We start from the raw sequence: 16,070 nt of genomic DNA on the forward strand, positions 1-16,070 counted from the left end.
AAATGGCGCCAGGCAACGAGTGCCCTCAGCCAATCAGCGGTCAGGCAGACGCGCCGTCCCGCCTCCATCTCCAGCCTCTCCTACCCTACTTGTTGGCATTCTAGGCCGCAGTGGCGGGACCCATTAGGCTCCTCCCAGAGTGGTCCGTTAGGCCTGGGGTAGAGAGCTGGCCGTGCGCTGCTTGTCTCTAGGTTCTTGGGTGGGGTCCTCAAACTGGAGTGGCTATAGAATTTCCGTATGCGAGAGCTGCAAGTCAGAGTTGAAAACAGGGCTTCCCTGGTGGCGCAGTGGTTGAGAGTCCGCCGGCCAATGCTAGGGGACACAGGTTCGTGCCCCGGTCCGCGAAGATCCCACATGCCGCGAAGCAGCTGGGCGCGTGAGCCATGGCCGCTGAGCCTGCGCGTCTGGGGCCTGTGCTCTGCAACGGGAGAAGGCCAGAACAGTGAGAGGCCCGCGTACCGCAAAAAAAAAAAAAATTAGAGGAATAAAATGCCTTCTCACCTACCTCTTTAAGCGTCCTCTCCCCTTTTGCCTATTGCAGTCCCTGGCAGTTGGCCTATTTCTGAAGCGCTTGCTTCACATCCGGGAGATTCCCGAGTGCTTCAACGTACGGCTGAGGCCGGTGGAGGTTGCATTCCTTTTCCTCCCAGTGAAGGCAGGGATGAGACTGTCACGCTGATACCCAGAAAACTGTGAAGAAAGTAGCTTGTCTTATAGAGTTGGGGGTCCAACTCTTTGGGAAGGAGACGCTCTCTGATCCAGAAGGAAGAAGGAAATTCTGCTGGTGTAGGTCGTTCATCAGCGCTTGGATTTGTGGCCCACCTGTTTATATCCCTAGAGTTACTGGCCAAACTTAAGGGTGACCAAAGGTCATTTTGGTACTTATGTTCTCACCAATCAGATATTCTTGTTCTGCCCCACAAAAAGTCAGGGAAATCCCTCCGTATTTTCCCATCCCTCCAAAAGGCATAACAACGGTCTACTTGAAAAGTGTCATTTTCATTTTGGGTTCTATTTTCATCACTTTCTGTTCTCTGAATCTTTGAATAAATTCCCGAATACTTCATAAATATAAGTCCCAACACAGTCGAGCACTCAGGCACAGAGGTTGAGGTACCTTATGGGCACGCTTCATACTTTTCAGCTCTAGAACCACCAGTACTGGTCTGTCTCTTCCGTAAAAAATATGTCAGGATTTATTTAGTTAGCACCAAACTTTGTAAGACTATTTTCAAGGTGAATTATCTTTTTTTTTTTTTGATGTGGACCATTTTTAAAGTCTTTATTGAACTTATTACAATATTGCTTCTGTTTTATGTTTTGGTTTTTTAGCCACGAGGCATGTGGGATCTAAGCTCCCTGACCAAGGATGGAACCCACACCCCCTGCAATTTCTATTTTTAAACAAAATTTTCACATCATAGCCTTGAGGCAGCTGACACTTTCAATCACTGTATACGTAAGGGGGAGAGACACAAATACTATTTCTGGTGCTCTGAATTTGTACACAGGGTCCTCTGAGGTATTTTAACTCACTTTGAATATTCTTTCAAAATTTTTTATGTCACGGGAAAATACTTATTAAGTGAAAAGAGCAAAATATGAAATTGTATAGAGAGAATGATAACAAACTAGATTTTTTATTTTAGGAATGGAAAGTTTGGAGATATTTTCTAAAATGAGCATATTTTTTAAAACATTTAGCAAACATTCTCTGCTGTTAAATCTTGGAGAGAAGAGATTTTTGTTGCTTTCAATGAAATAGTTCTTTATGAAACACTCAATGTATATAATTTTTGAGAGCTAGCCCTGGTTAAGAAAAAGTGAATTCTGATGAGAACTGAAGTTCAATATTGAGGAAAGGATAAACAATGGATGAAGATAATGAAATTCAAAAATTGAACATAAACAGTGAAAAAGGACAAACAATTTAGTAAACACTTGCTCCTTAATGTGTGTCCCAAGAAAGTGAAGCCAGTATATTCCATTTTCTGGTTCCATCTAACAGATCTTAAATTAGTGATGGTATTAAATCACAACATAGGGAAAAGGCAGGGATTCATTCAGCTCTTAAATAGGCTTTAAATAAGCACCTACTGTATGCCAGGTACTATGCTAAATGCTATAGGTAAAATTAACCTATCAAGGGACATTCTAGTGAAAAGAATGGCAATGGCTAACGGAACTTAAAACCTTAAGATTCGTATCTCAAAATTCCCTGGAAAGCTTATTTTCTCCAAATTCTCTAAATCCCATATAATAAAGGTACTTGTTTCTCAAGTACCTTTAATTCAAACCAATCAATATGCCAAAGTGGCATATTTTGGGGTGCTCCCCTTCAGAGTATTCTGCAGCTGTATAAAGGAAAGAGGGTTATCTCTGTATATTGCTATGGAGTGATCACTAGGATATATTATTGGAAAAAAGCCAGGTACAGAGTAGGGTGTCAAGTATGCTAGCTTATATATAAAGAGATGTATCTGTTTATATTTTTAAAAAATGGAAGGATAAGCCAAATATTAGACTACCTATGAGATGAGAGAACAGGTTGAAAGGGATAAGAATGTGTGCCAGACGTCTCTGAGTGAGTGGATTTGATTGTGAAACCATGTGATTGTTATGCAAAACTATAAAACTAAATTAAATTGAAATTTAAAGAGCTATTTTAGAATTTAAAGCAAAAAACCAAATACACTTAAATAAATGTATATTTATTTAGTGGCTTTTTAGTGGGTATTTAGAGTTAGTGGCTTAACCACACAGAGAAGAGTTATTTCAAGTGATTTAAAATACAGTAATTTGACCATATGTCCCTAGTGGGCTATATCATAAGGCAAAAAGAACTGCAAAAAATAAACCAATTCTGTAATCATATTGTTGGTAATAAACTAGTACATAATTAATATTGTTTAAGAATTAAGATTTTTAGTGTGAGACAAAAGAGATTGAAATAAAAATCAGAGGTTAAGAAATAGCCCTATACTCTTAAACTTGAATTGGAAATATCATTATGAACTCATGATATATTATCTCCATAAAATAAAAAGGATTTCCTTACTCTGCCCACTGAAAAAGCATAGAAACAATGACAAACCCATTAGCAGTGCACATGCTAGCACACAGACTACTGTTGACCTGAAACAAAAACACTGCCAAATATTTCTCCAGCAAAGATGGGTTTATTCAGGATTAGCAGAGAATTGCAATTTGGGGTCTGCAACCATGCCAAACCACATGCAAGTCCCGGCATGGCAAAGGAAGGAGAACACTTTTATAGAGAGGAAAAGGACTTTTCAAAGCACCTGGCCAGTAAGATGGGTTCCTCACAGTTCTAGAGGAGTTCCCCAGGTAGGGATAACCTTTTCTAAAGAGACTTTAGCCACAGAAGAGGCTGTCTGTCTTCAAGGAAAGGCTTCAGTCCAGTGTGAAAACATACAGACAATAAATAAAACAAAGAGCTCATAGCTTTTCATTGGCTGAGTCCCTGCCAGGAAAGGAGTCTTTCTTCTTCCTGTTAGGTTCTATCACCAGAGGGTGTGAGAGCTCCCCCTTCTGGTCTCCCAACTCTATTTAATTGAGGTTTCTGTTTATTAATTTTTTACATTTTCCCCTTTTGATCAGGATTTTTCTCTGAAAGCACTGCTATCAAGAGTCAGGGTTTTTAGTTTCAATGGCTTTTTGTCCCTTAATGTCAAGAAGGACCATTCCTGGGTATAGTGTCTCACATCAGAGGGAAAGTGCACAGATTGGAAGCCTATTAAGGTCACATTTGAGTAACAAGGAGGAGGAAGGAGGACTCTCAGGCACTTTTTATCTAAAGTCCTGTTATCAAAATCATAGACATCAGAGATCTCCTGAGGCATTATGCCATCATCAAAGGCTTGGTGACAAACTTCCAACAGGCCTGGTCCAGATATCTTGGGAAAGCTGTCTTATCAGATGTCATCTGCTTCAATTCTGGAAAATCTTTACTTTCAGGTCACCAGATGATGTGCAGTTTCAGTTAAGGTTCGATGCTTTCTTTAGGTGTGTCTCATGAATCCAAGAGTCTATTCCTTGGAGTCTGGAAGCACAAGGGTTGTTTGGAGTACTTGATAGAGTACTTTCCAGCAAGGTTGAAGAGAGTTCTTCTGGATGTATCTTTTGTGATAGATGAAATCTCCAGGTTGCAAGTTGTGATGCTTAAGGTCTTTGTCCCCCAAGGGTGCACTGTGAAAAGACTGATCCACCAAAACATGGTTATTTTTAATAGAAGCAATTAGGCCTTTGCAATATTGGAGTATCTCTCCTTTTATCAGTTGTAGGTTAAAGAAGTAGGAGCCAAGTTCATTGGGTATACTGTGACTAGCTCAAAGGATGAGAGGTTATGAATTCCAAAAGGGGGGGATGTGAGGTTTAGAAGGATCACAGCAAGGCAAGGGGGTTATCCTCATGCCACAGGGTCCAGCTGTTGGCTATAATACCCTATGGGTCAATGGTGAATCCATGTTTTGGGGTGAGTACCCCAAGGGCATTCCCTTCCTTTTCATATACAACAAGGAAAAATGGAATTTGATAATTGGGAAGATCAAGGGCAGGTGGGTTCAGCAAACTCTTCTCTAAGACCTTGAGGCTATGTCATCCAATTCTTCCCATAAAATTAAGTTGTGTTGTTATTGTTGAGTAAAACGTACAGAAGCTTGGCCATAAGAGGGAAAAATTGGTATCAAATTTTAGCCATTAAGGTCTAGCCCAAGGAAACCTGTCACAATTTCAGCAATTACAAACTAGACCAAGAAAATCTCACAGTTGGCACTTAGTTTTGGGTTTTGGGAAACTAAGACACCATGAAGTCTATCTGGATCTAAGTGTATCCCTTGTTCTGATATCTGACGCCCTACATATCAAACCTGGTTTGGGGCAAACTGCCATTTTTCTTTGGTGATATTATGTCCCTTTAAGGCTAAAAGTTTAGCAAGTGGATGCTGTCTTCCTGTAAGGAGGCTTGAGAACGAGAGCAAAGAAGTGAATCATCCACTTGTTGCAACAAAGCAGTATCTCTAGGGATCAACCTTGAGGATTTGCCCAAGAAATAGGGGCTCCGTGTAACCCTGAGGCATTACAGTCCAGGTGAATTGGCTTTCTTGCAAAGTGAAGGCAAAAAGGTATTGGCTAGCTTCACCAACTGAAATACTAAAGACTGCATTATATAAATCAGTTACAGTAAAGAATTTACTACCTAATAACTATGAGGGCTAGGAACAACAGAGATAACAATGTTGTTTGTTGCTGGGAGGTCCTGGACAAACCTCCACCCTTGGCCCTTAGGTTTTCTCACCGGTAAAATGGGAGTGTCTGCCTAGTACAAGGGATAATGAGGCCTTGAGCCTTGTAATCTTCTATTATAGGCTTTACACCTTGAATGGCTTCCTTACTCTTAGGGTATCAATTAATTCTGGGAAGAGATTTTGAGGAGTCTCTCTGAATTTTAATGGAAAATATGCTATGAATTTTGCCAACATCATTTGGAGATTTTGCTCATAAGGAAAGTGTGAGCTGATTCAATAGGGACAAATGATCAGCGTTTCCAGAATCTGCTCTAGTACGGTCAGAGATGGAATAAAAGATATCAAAGGGTCATTAATTCACTTGGTGGATTGCTTAGATGACTACTGTCAATTTCTATATTTTCCCCTTCGGGGAGAAAGAATACTGGCATGATAATTCTCTAAGAAGTCTTAGCCTAATAAGTGGGTAGGGGCAGAGGAGCCAAGGAGGAAAGGGTGAATATCTCTCAAAAGCCCTAAACTAAAGGGAATAGGTTCAGAGACAAGAACCTCTTGAGGCTCATTAAAGATCTGCACTATTTGAACTGTTTTAGTACTTTGAGGCAGGGCTGTTTTATAGTAGCAGAATTGAGCAATGAGTGTAGCTCCTTTGTCAGTTAGGACTAGAAGAGATTTTCCCCCAATCTGGAGAAATGTTCCTTCAAGCCAGTTAAGAAGGAGGGTTGGGAAAACCACCTATAGTTCCTTGGAGCCCTGTCACTGAGAATTGGGAGGATGTTGGAAGACAAGTGCTTAATTTTGTAACAATCTAGAAACTAGGCAGGTTTTGATTATATTTAGGATCATTCATTTGCTGGAGTTGGAGATTAAGAATTTTGACTGTATTCCTTTAAGGTAACATCTAGAGAATGAGAGAGATGTTTTGCCAGATTTACTAAATCTGGAGTGAACAAAGTTTTCCATTCCAACCTGGTCATTTTTACTAGAAGGAAAAGGTCCCAGTTCCACCCATTAATAAACATAAGAGTTGGGGGAGAGGAACCAAGATGGCGGAGTAGAAGGACATGCTCTCACTCCCTCTTGCGAGAACACCAGAATCACAACTAGCTGCTGGACAATCATCAACAGGAAGACACTGGAACTCACCAAAAAAGATACCCCACATCCAAAGACAAAGGAGAAGCCACAAAGAGATGGTAGGAGGGGCGCAATCACAGTAAAATCAAATCCCATAACTGGGGTGGGTGACTCACAAACTGCAGAACACTTATACCACAGAAGTCCACCCACTGGAGTGAAGGTTCTGAGCCCCATGTCAGGCTTCCCAACCTGGGGGTCCGGCAACGGGAGGAGGAATTCCTAGAGAATCAGACTTTGAAGCCTAGCGGGAATTGATTGCAGGGCTTTGACAGGACTTGGGGAAACAGAGTCTCCACTCTTGGAGGGCACACACAAAGTAGTGTGTGCATCGGGACCCAGGGGAAGGAGCAGTGACCCCAGGGGAGACTGAACCAGACCTGCCTGCTAGAGTTGGAGGGTCTCCTGCAGAGGTGGGGGGTGGCTGTGGCTCACTGTGGGGACAAGGACACTGGCAGCAGAAGTTCTGGGAAGTACTCCTTGGTGTGAGCCCTCCCAGAGTCTGCCATTGGCCCCAGCAAAGAGCCCAGGTAGGTTCCAGTGTAGGGTTGCCTCAGGCCAAACAACCAACAGGGAGGGAAACCAGCCCCACCCATCAGCAGTCAAGTAGATTAAAGTTGTACTGAGCTCTGCCCACCAGAGCAACAGTCAGCGCTACCCACCATCAGTCCCTCCCATCAAGCCTCTTAGATAGCCTCATCCAACAGAGGGCAGACAGCAGAAGCAAGAAGAACTACAATCCTGCAGCCTGTGGAACGAAAACCGCATTCACAGAAAGACAGACAAGATGAAAAGGCAGAGGGCTATGTACCAGATGAAGGAACAAGATAAAACCCCAGAAAAACAACTAAATGAAGTGGAGATAGGCAACCTTCCAGAAAAAGAATTCAGAATAATGATAGTGAAGATGATCCAGGACCTCAGAAAAAGAATGGAGGCAAAGATTGAGAAGATGCAAGAAATGTTTAACAAAGACCTAGAAGAATTAAAGAACAAACAAACAGAGATGAACAATACAATAACTGAAATGAAAACTACACTAGAAGGAATCAAGAGCAGAATAACTGAGGCAGAAGAACGGATAAGTGACCTGGAAGACAGAATGATGGAATTCACTGCTGCGGAACAGAATAAAGAAAAAAGAACGAAAAGAAATGAAGACAGCCTAAGAGACCTCTGGGACAACATTAAACGCAACAACATTTGCATTATAGGGATCCCAGAAGGAGAAGAGAGAGAGAAAGGACCAGAGAAAATATTTGAAGAGATTATAGTCGAAAACTTCCCTAACATGGGAAAGGAAATAGCCACCCAAGTCCAGGAAGCAGAGTGAGTCCCATACAGGATAAACCCAAGGAGAAACACACCGAGACACATAGTAATCAAGTTGGCAAAAATTAAATACAAAGAAAAATTATTGAAAGCAGCAAGGGAAAACTGAAAAATAACATACAAGGGAACTCCCATAAGGTTAACAGCAGCTGATTTCTCAGCAGAAACTCTACAAGCCAGAAGGGAGTGGCATGATGTACTTAAAGTGATGAAAGGGAAGAACCTACAAACAAGATTACTCTACCCAGCAAGGGTCTCATTCAGATTCGTTGGAGAAATCAAAAGCTTTACAGACAAGCAAAACTTAAGGGAATTCAGCACCACTAAACAAGCTCTACAACAAATGCGAAAGGAACTTCTCTAAGTGGGAAACACAAGAGAAGAAAAGGACCTACAAAAACAAACCCAAAACAATTAAGAAAATGGTCATAGGAACATACATATTGATAATTACCTTAAACATGAATGGATTAAATGCTCCAACCAAAAGACACAGGCTTGCTAAATGGATACAAAAACAAGACCCATATATATACTGTCTACAAGAGACCCACTTCAGACTCAGGGACACATACAGACTGAAAGTGAGGGGATGGAAAAAGGTATTCCATGCAAATGGAAATCAAAAGAAAGCTGGAGTAGCTGGTATTTTATTGTGTATATGCAATATAATTAATTTAGCTAGTTTCCCATTGGAAAAAAAAGAAGAAAAAAAACCCATAAGAGTTAAAAACCATACGGATGGATGGAACCATAAAAGACTCAGAATTGCTAAAGCAATCCTGAGGAAAAAGAACAAAGCTGAAGGCATAACCCTCCCAGACTTCAGAGAATACTACAAAGCTACAATAATCAAAACAGCATGCTATTGGCACAAAACCAGACATATAGATCAATGGACCAGAATAAAGAGCCCAGAAATAAACCTACACACCTACAGTCAATCTTTGACAAAGGAGGCAACTGAGAAAAGACAGTCTCTGCAGCAAGTGGTGTTGGGAAAACTGGACAGCCGCATGTAAATCACTGAAGTTAGAACACTCCCTCACACCATACACAAAAATAAACTCAAAATGACTTAAAGACTTAAATATAAGACATGACATCATAAGACTACTGGAGGAGAACACAGGCAAAACATTCTCTGAAATGGGGACTTCCCTGGTGGTCCAGTGGTAAAGAATGCACCTTACAATGCAGGGGACACGGGTTTGATCCCTGGTCAGGGAACTAAGATCCCAGATGCCGCGGGGCAACTAAGCCCATGTGCCACAACTGCTGAGTTTGCACACCTCAACTAGAGCCTGCATGCCGCAAACTACATGCTCTGGAACCTGCGCACCACAACTACAGAGGCCACGTACCCTGGAGCCTGTGCACCACAACCAGAGAGAGAAAACCCACATGTTGCAACTAGAGAGAAGTCTGCACACCACAACGAAGAGCCTGCATGCCTCAACGAAGATCCCCCATGTGCTGCAACTAAGACCCGCTGGAGCCCAAAATAAAAATAAAATAGATAAATAAATAATAAATAAATCTTTTAAAAAAACCAAAAAACATTTCTCTAAAGTAAATTGTACCAGTGTTTTCTTAGGTCAGTCTCCCAAGGCAATAGAAATAAAGGGAAAATAAACAAATGGAACCTAATCAAACTTGTAAGTTTTGGCATAGCGAAGGAAACTATAAACAAAACGAAAAGACAACCCATGGAGTGGGAGAAAATATTTGCAAACGATACAACCAATAAGAGCTTGACTTCCAAAATATATAAACAGGTCATGCAACTCAATAACAAAACAAACAAAAAAAACCCAATCAAAAAATGGGCAGAAGACCTAAATAGACATTTCTCCAAAGGAGATGGCCAATAGGCACATGAAAAGATGCTCAACATTGCTAATTATCAGAGAAATGCAAATCAAAACTACCATGAGGCATCACCTCACATGGGTCAGAATGGCTATCTTTAAAAAGTCTACAAATGATAAATGCTGGAGAGGGTGTGGAGTAAAGGGGATCCTCCTACATTGTTGGTGGGAATGTAAATTGGTACAGCCACTATGGAAAACAGCATGAAAGTTCCTTAAAAAACTAAAAATAGAGTTACCATATTATCCAGCAATCCCACTTTTGGGCATATATCTGGAAAAGACAAAAATTCTAATTTGAAAAGATACATGCACCCCAATGTTCATAGCAGCACTATTTATAATAGCCAAGATGTGGAAGCAACTGAAATGTCCATCGACTGGTGAATGGATAAAGCAGATGTGGTATATATATATACAAAGGAATACTACTCGGCCATAAAAAAGAATAAAATAATGCCATTTGCAGCAACGTGAATAGACCTAGAGGTTATCATACTAAGTGAAGCAAGTCAGAAAAAGAAAGACAAATATCATATGATATCACTTATATGTGGAACCTAAAAAAATGATACAAATGAACTTATGAAACAGAAATAGACTCACAGACATTGAAAACAAACTTATGGTTATCAAAGCAGAAAGGGGGTGCATGAGGGATAAATTAGGAGTAAAAAAATTTAAAAACTACTCAGGTGGAATCAACATTTGAAGGAAGACCAGAATTTTATTTAAAAACATTCTGAAGTCAATTGTAATATTCATGAGCAGGTTCATTAGATTTTTGTGTGCAAGTCTGAATTTTGTTCAAATCAAATTTCCCGTTTTGGAAAAGCCCTAGGAATTGCTCGATGAAGTCATCTAGCAATTGCCTGAGCCTAATCATAAAATAAGTTAGCGCGCTGGTTTCTCAGTTGTAATTCTAGAGCTCTTTCAGGACTTTCCCAATTAGCAGTTTTCATCCAATGCTGGACCTGGCCTTTACCAACAAGCATATACCAACTAGCTGATATTAATCAGAGAAACCAGGTTGATACACTTGAATGGCTATATTAAATTCCTCAGCGAATCTGTGTAAACCTTCAGTTACTTTGGAAAAATCTTTGGCTATGGCTCGCAGTTCAGCTTTAGTCCAGAGAATATCAAGAAATTAAGCTTTTAGCCTCGATCCTCAGAATGCTAAATTTTAAAGCAACAGGTACTGACAAGTGCAGAGAAAAAGGGAGTAGGGAGAGTTTCAGAGAAAGGGGGAAGTTTGGTGAGAGAATTAGTATGGGGATGGTGGTAAAAAAGAGGAAGACGGAGCTGTGGGAAACAAGAAGGGGCCAGAGGCAGAGCCTGAGACAAAGAAGCCAAGGAAGAGGAGCCTGAGGCTTCAGGAGCCATTTTACCTTTCTTTAATCATTTGTCTGCCTCAGTTAATCTTAAAGTCTTATTTTGCAGAAGCAATTTTAGACTCCTGATAATTTCAGAAAGCCTCAAAATACCCATAGAAATAAGCATTCCACTCAATTGTAAATTTTTGAGCTATTGTAGTCCAATTCTGTTTTAAGAATATTAAGTTTGGGGATTTCAAAAGTTCCCCATAATGACTATTGATATTCTAAATTGTCTTTGGTCAGGTCAGTCTATTTAATTAGAAGTGCACAAAGGGAAGGACCTTGGGTTTTTTTTTAACATCTTTATTGGAGTATAATTGCTTTATAATGGTGTGTTAGTTTCTGCCTTATAGCAAAGTGAATCAGCTATACATATACACATATCCCCACTCCTCCCTCACCCTCCCTTTCCCACCCCTCTAGGTGGACACAAAGCTGATCTCCCTGTGCTATGCAGCTGCTTCCCACTAGCTATCTATTTTACATTTGGTAGTGTATGTATGTCCATGCCACTCTCTCACTTTGTCCCAGCTTACCCTTCCTCCTCCCCGTAGGACCTTGGTTTTAAACATAAAATTGGCTAAAGTCCCTGTAGAGGGTGTGCCCTCAAAATACTTAGATAACTGGGATCTCATTTTCTAGGTGTTTTTCCTCTAGAGTAAAGAACAATTTTCAAACAGTTTAAACAGCTTACAGCACAATAGGTTCAATTCAAACAGCTTGCAAGCTCATCCCAGCCAGTCTTAAGAAGACAGCTTGGTCCCTGAGGAGCCAGGACAAAGGCCCTTCCTCCCTCCCTTCCTTCCCTCCCTCCCTCCTTCCTTCCTCCCTCTCTTCCTCCCTTCTTTTGCCATTCTCCAGAAAACAGCCCTTCCAGAGGAATGGGCTGAAGGCTAAACCAGCAGTTTCATTTGAAGCAGTCCCTTCCCAAAGAAATTGGGCCAAAGTCATTTTCAGCTAACTTCAGTTGAAACATTCTGATCTCAAGATCAGACCAAAGTGCCAAACGAGTACTCAAAACAAGGCCTTACCAAGAAAGATGAAACCTTTAAATAAATCCCAAACAAAGCTGGAGAGCTTCAAATACAAACAGGGAGTGAGCTCAGATCCTGGAGGAAAGGGGAAAGTCCTCTCCTTTGAAGAATCCAGCTAATAAAGGAAAATCTCCACTCTGTGTTCTCTAGGCCAGAGGGTCAGAAAGCTACAGTTCTGGGAACAAATCCAGTCTAATACCTATTTCTATAAATAAATTAAAATATAGCCACCTCATTGGTTTATATATTGCCTATGTTGGCTGCATTCACGCCATAAAGGCAGAATTGGGTAGTTGTTAACAGAGACCATATGGCTATAAAACCTAAAATACTTACTACTAGGCCCTTTACATAAAATGTTTGTCAATTCTTGCTTTAGGCCAGGAACATAATTGCTAGTGACCTGCAGTTCCTAAGCTATGAGGTTACCACAGGGAACTCACAAGGACTTCACAGAGTATTTTAAATTTTTGAGGAAAACAGCAATCTCTGTCAGACACCATGTGAACGCTTGAGGTACTTCACAATTTCAACATTAGATCAAGTTAATTCTTTTGGCTAACGTATCTTTTCAAAATTGAGTTTTCAGCAATTCCTATGATCTCAAGCAAGTGCTGTGCAAAATCCAATGTGGAAGAGGAAATGGAGACAGTGATGTCCCATTTGATTTCAAGGTTTGAGAAGTTATGCAGTGCCCAATAGGTGTATACACCCAATTAATAAGCAATTGTGGTTATTAAAGAATGAAATAAAATCTTTTTCTTTCAATTTCTGTACATATTTAAATAAACACATATTAATTTTGTGGGACTCGAGGGACATTGTTCCAGCTAATGATTAAGAACTCTCCAGACAATAGGGGCTTCTTAGACAATGGGTGAATTTCCAGGATGTCCGGCCCCCTTCCGAGAAGGAGGGAGATAACAAAATGTAAAAAAGGTGTCTGTCAAAGACCAATCAGGCAGCTGGGGAGAAGGAGGGAGATAACAAAATGTAAAAAAGGTGTCTGTCAAAGACCAATCAGGCAGCTGGGGACAAGTTCCCTCTCTGGTCCGAGCCTAAGCCGGGACCAATCAGCAGGAGAACACAACCAAATCTATAATTTACATACGGGGAAGTGGGAACCTATAAAATTGACATATTCGCGCCCAAAAGGGTTCCTTCTTCGACCTCCTGCGTGAGGACCAAGGAACCCCGGTGCACCGGCCTTCAATAAACCTCTTGCGTTTTGCATCGACTTCCGACTTTTGTTGTTTCCTGGGCGAGTCGAAATTCCTAGGAGACCGCGCAGGTCTAACAATTTGTTTGGATCTAACCACTTAGTAAACAGAAACTAAGGACACTGAGAAAAATTTACTCAGACACTAAGGGTGACACAAACCTCTGATTTAGAAGATGATCATCAATGGCTACTGATAATCAATGACTGGTGAAAAGCTAAAGGCGAACTTTGTAAGAGACAATATTTGAGCCCACTGAATAGTGTTAATATCACAAATGAAAGAATTCCAGAAATGTGCTTCCTGATGTGATGGGAAGTCTATAACACCAACTATAAATGCTTGATTTAAAAAATCAAGTTTAAATGTGATCAAGCTTCTAGACTTAACTACCAGTCAGCTAATTCTATAAAGTCTGTATTTTGTTGTGTGACCACTCTGTTCCATTAGCTTAGTGGTCAGCTAGTGATTTAGCAGAGATATGTTTATTAAACGCTTATAAGCAAAAAAGAAAAAGAAAAAACCAGCCAAAATGCAAAAAATCTCTCCCAGTCTTTGTCAGCTAGCTGTGTGTTGGGGCACTCCTTCAATGCTTAGCAGGATACTTTACATTTCTGCATTAGCCTTCACTTCCTGCTTGTACAGAGTCTGAAAGTCAGCCAGAAGTGAGAGCTTAGGGTCTTCTCAGGTCTTTTCTGAATATGGGTCCAGACCAAGGCATGCATGTGGCCTTCTGGATTCCCCAGAAGAGGAGGAAGCTTTTCAAGAAAACCCTTATACCAGGACTTCCCTGGTGGCACAGTGGATAAGACTCCATGCTCCCAATGCAGGGGGCCCGGGTCCATCCCTGGTCAGGGAACTAGATCCCGCATACATGCCTCAACTAAGGAGCCCACCTGCTGCAACTAAGATACAGCACGACCAAATAAATAAGTAAATATTTAAAAAATAGAAAACAAAAACCCTTTATTCCCCAAGTATCTGCTTCCCCAGCCTCTTCCTTCCTAGGCTTTTTGGCCTGTTTATTGTTTGTCCCAACTGTTACACCGTACCCTGGTGGCAGTGGCTAATACATTTGCTTTAAACTCTTTTGACAATCCTGCCTCAGCCCTGGGAGGCTCCAAGGCTGGGGAAACAAAGGTAAGCCCTTGAGCCAAACCTTCAGGACACCACCAGATAGGTCAAAACACAAAATTACAACTCCTTTAGAATAAGGTCCATATTACTTTCTCTGGTACCAGCAACCTACACCAGGAATGTGGGCTGCTGTCCTCAAGGCCACTGGCAAGCTAGGGATAATCACAGAGCTTTCTTGCCAAAATTCAGCAGTCTTTTCTTAAGTGTTCCCCTGGTTGTTGTGAGTTTTTTTTATTAGATTCCAGAGTTCCAAATAAAGCTGATTCTGACAGTTTCACCAGGTTATTCGTTGCTTTTGTGGAGGGAGAGTTTTCAAGTTCCCTATTCAGCCATTTTCGCTGACGTCATTCCATACCATCTACTTTCGTGCTTCTCAGCCTTACCTAAAAATATTTTCTCAGCCTGAAAAGCAGAGAAAGAAAATGTTGCCACCATTGCAGCTATCAAAAGAATGTACTGTTGAAGGCAGGCTAAAAAGCAGTTGCAGAAGTTTTTTAATAAGGACACCATTAGCAAAATAACTTTTATCTGCCTTAAAGGCAATATTCATCACATTACCTGCCTTGCATTTGTCAAACCCTCGATAATAGAGGCAGAGTTTGAGAGCATAGGCTTTGGAAGAAGACCTCAGTTTGAATTCCAGATCTTCTGCCACTTGATAGTTGTTTGGCCTTGGGTAACTCTTTTTTTTTTTTTTTTTTTTTTTTTTTTTTTTGCGGTATGCGGGCCTCTCACTGTTGTGGCCTCTCCCGTTGCAGAGCACAGGCTCCAGACACGCAGGCTCAGCGGCCATGGCTCACGGGCCCAGCCGCTCCGCGGCATGTGGGATCCTCCCGGACCGGGGCGCGAACCTGTGTCCCCTGCATCGGCAGGCGGACTCCCAACCACTGCGCCACCAGGGAAGCCCGGCCTTGGGTAACTCTTAAAATTCTCTAGGGCTGTTTCCTTATTTGTAAAATAGGGATAATATACACTTCTAGAATCATGGTAAAGACTTAATGAGATATTTTGTGTAAAATGCTTGGCACTCAGTTTTAACTATTTGTTAAATTTGGTTTCTTTCATTTGGGATTAACACATTACACTAACGTTGGATTTTTCCTGGTTGTTTTGCTTAAAAAAAAAGAAGCCACCAGCTTCCTACGTAAGAAGAGCTGAGGTATTGCCATATGCTTTTCAGGAGACTTTGTCTCCTGAAAAGACTAATGCCATATGGCATAAGCTGACTTTTTATAACAAGCACACCAATTTTCCTTAGACTGTATGTTTATTTGGGGTGGCTGTCGGCGAAATTGTTAGGGATGGGGAGAGGGTGCTTAAAATCCTACCAAAGCCCCTTTTTTAGCCTAGTGACTAAACTGCCAACACGTAAAAAACAAAAAACAAACCTAAATGTCTAGACAAGGGAGAGAAAGTGCCAAATCTAACAATTTTTTTTTCAAACCAGCTTCCCTTGGTGTCCACAGGGTGCAAGCACGTGATGAGAGTACAGAGCACCAGCGAGAACAGCCTGAGATGACAGATAATGGGAGGTCAGCCCTAGATGGAAATGTCACATCAGCCCTTTCTCAGGTGGCCTCCGGGGTGGTAGACTGCAGGAGATCGCGTCCCTCCTCTTCGATGCCTTAAGGGCAGGCAGGCAACAGACTCTAGCGCAAAGGTCTGGCTGCAGATTAAACGCGATTAGCCTACC

The sequence above is a fragment of the Leucopleurus acutus genome, assembly GCF_964270905.1.
Source record: "Leucopleurus acutus genome assembly, chromosome: 3".
Taxonomy (NCBI): domain Eukaryota; kingdom Metazoa; phylum Chordata; class Mammalia; order Artiodactyla; family Delphinidae; genus Leucopleurus; species Leucopleurus acutus.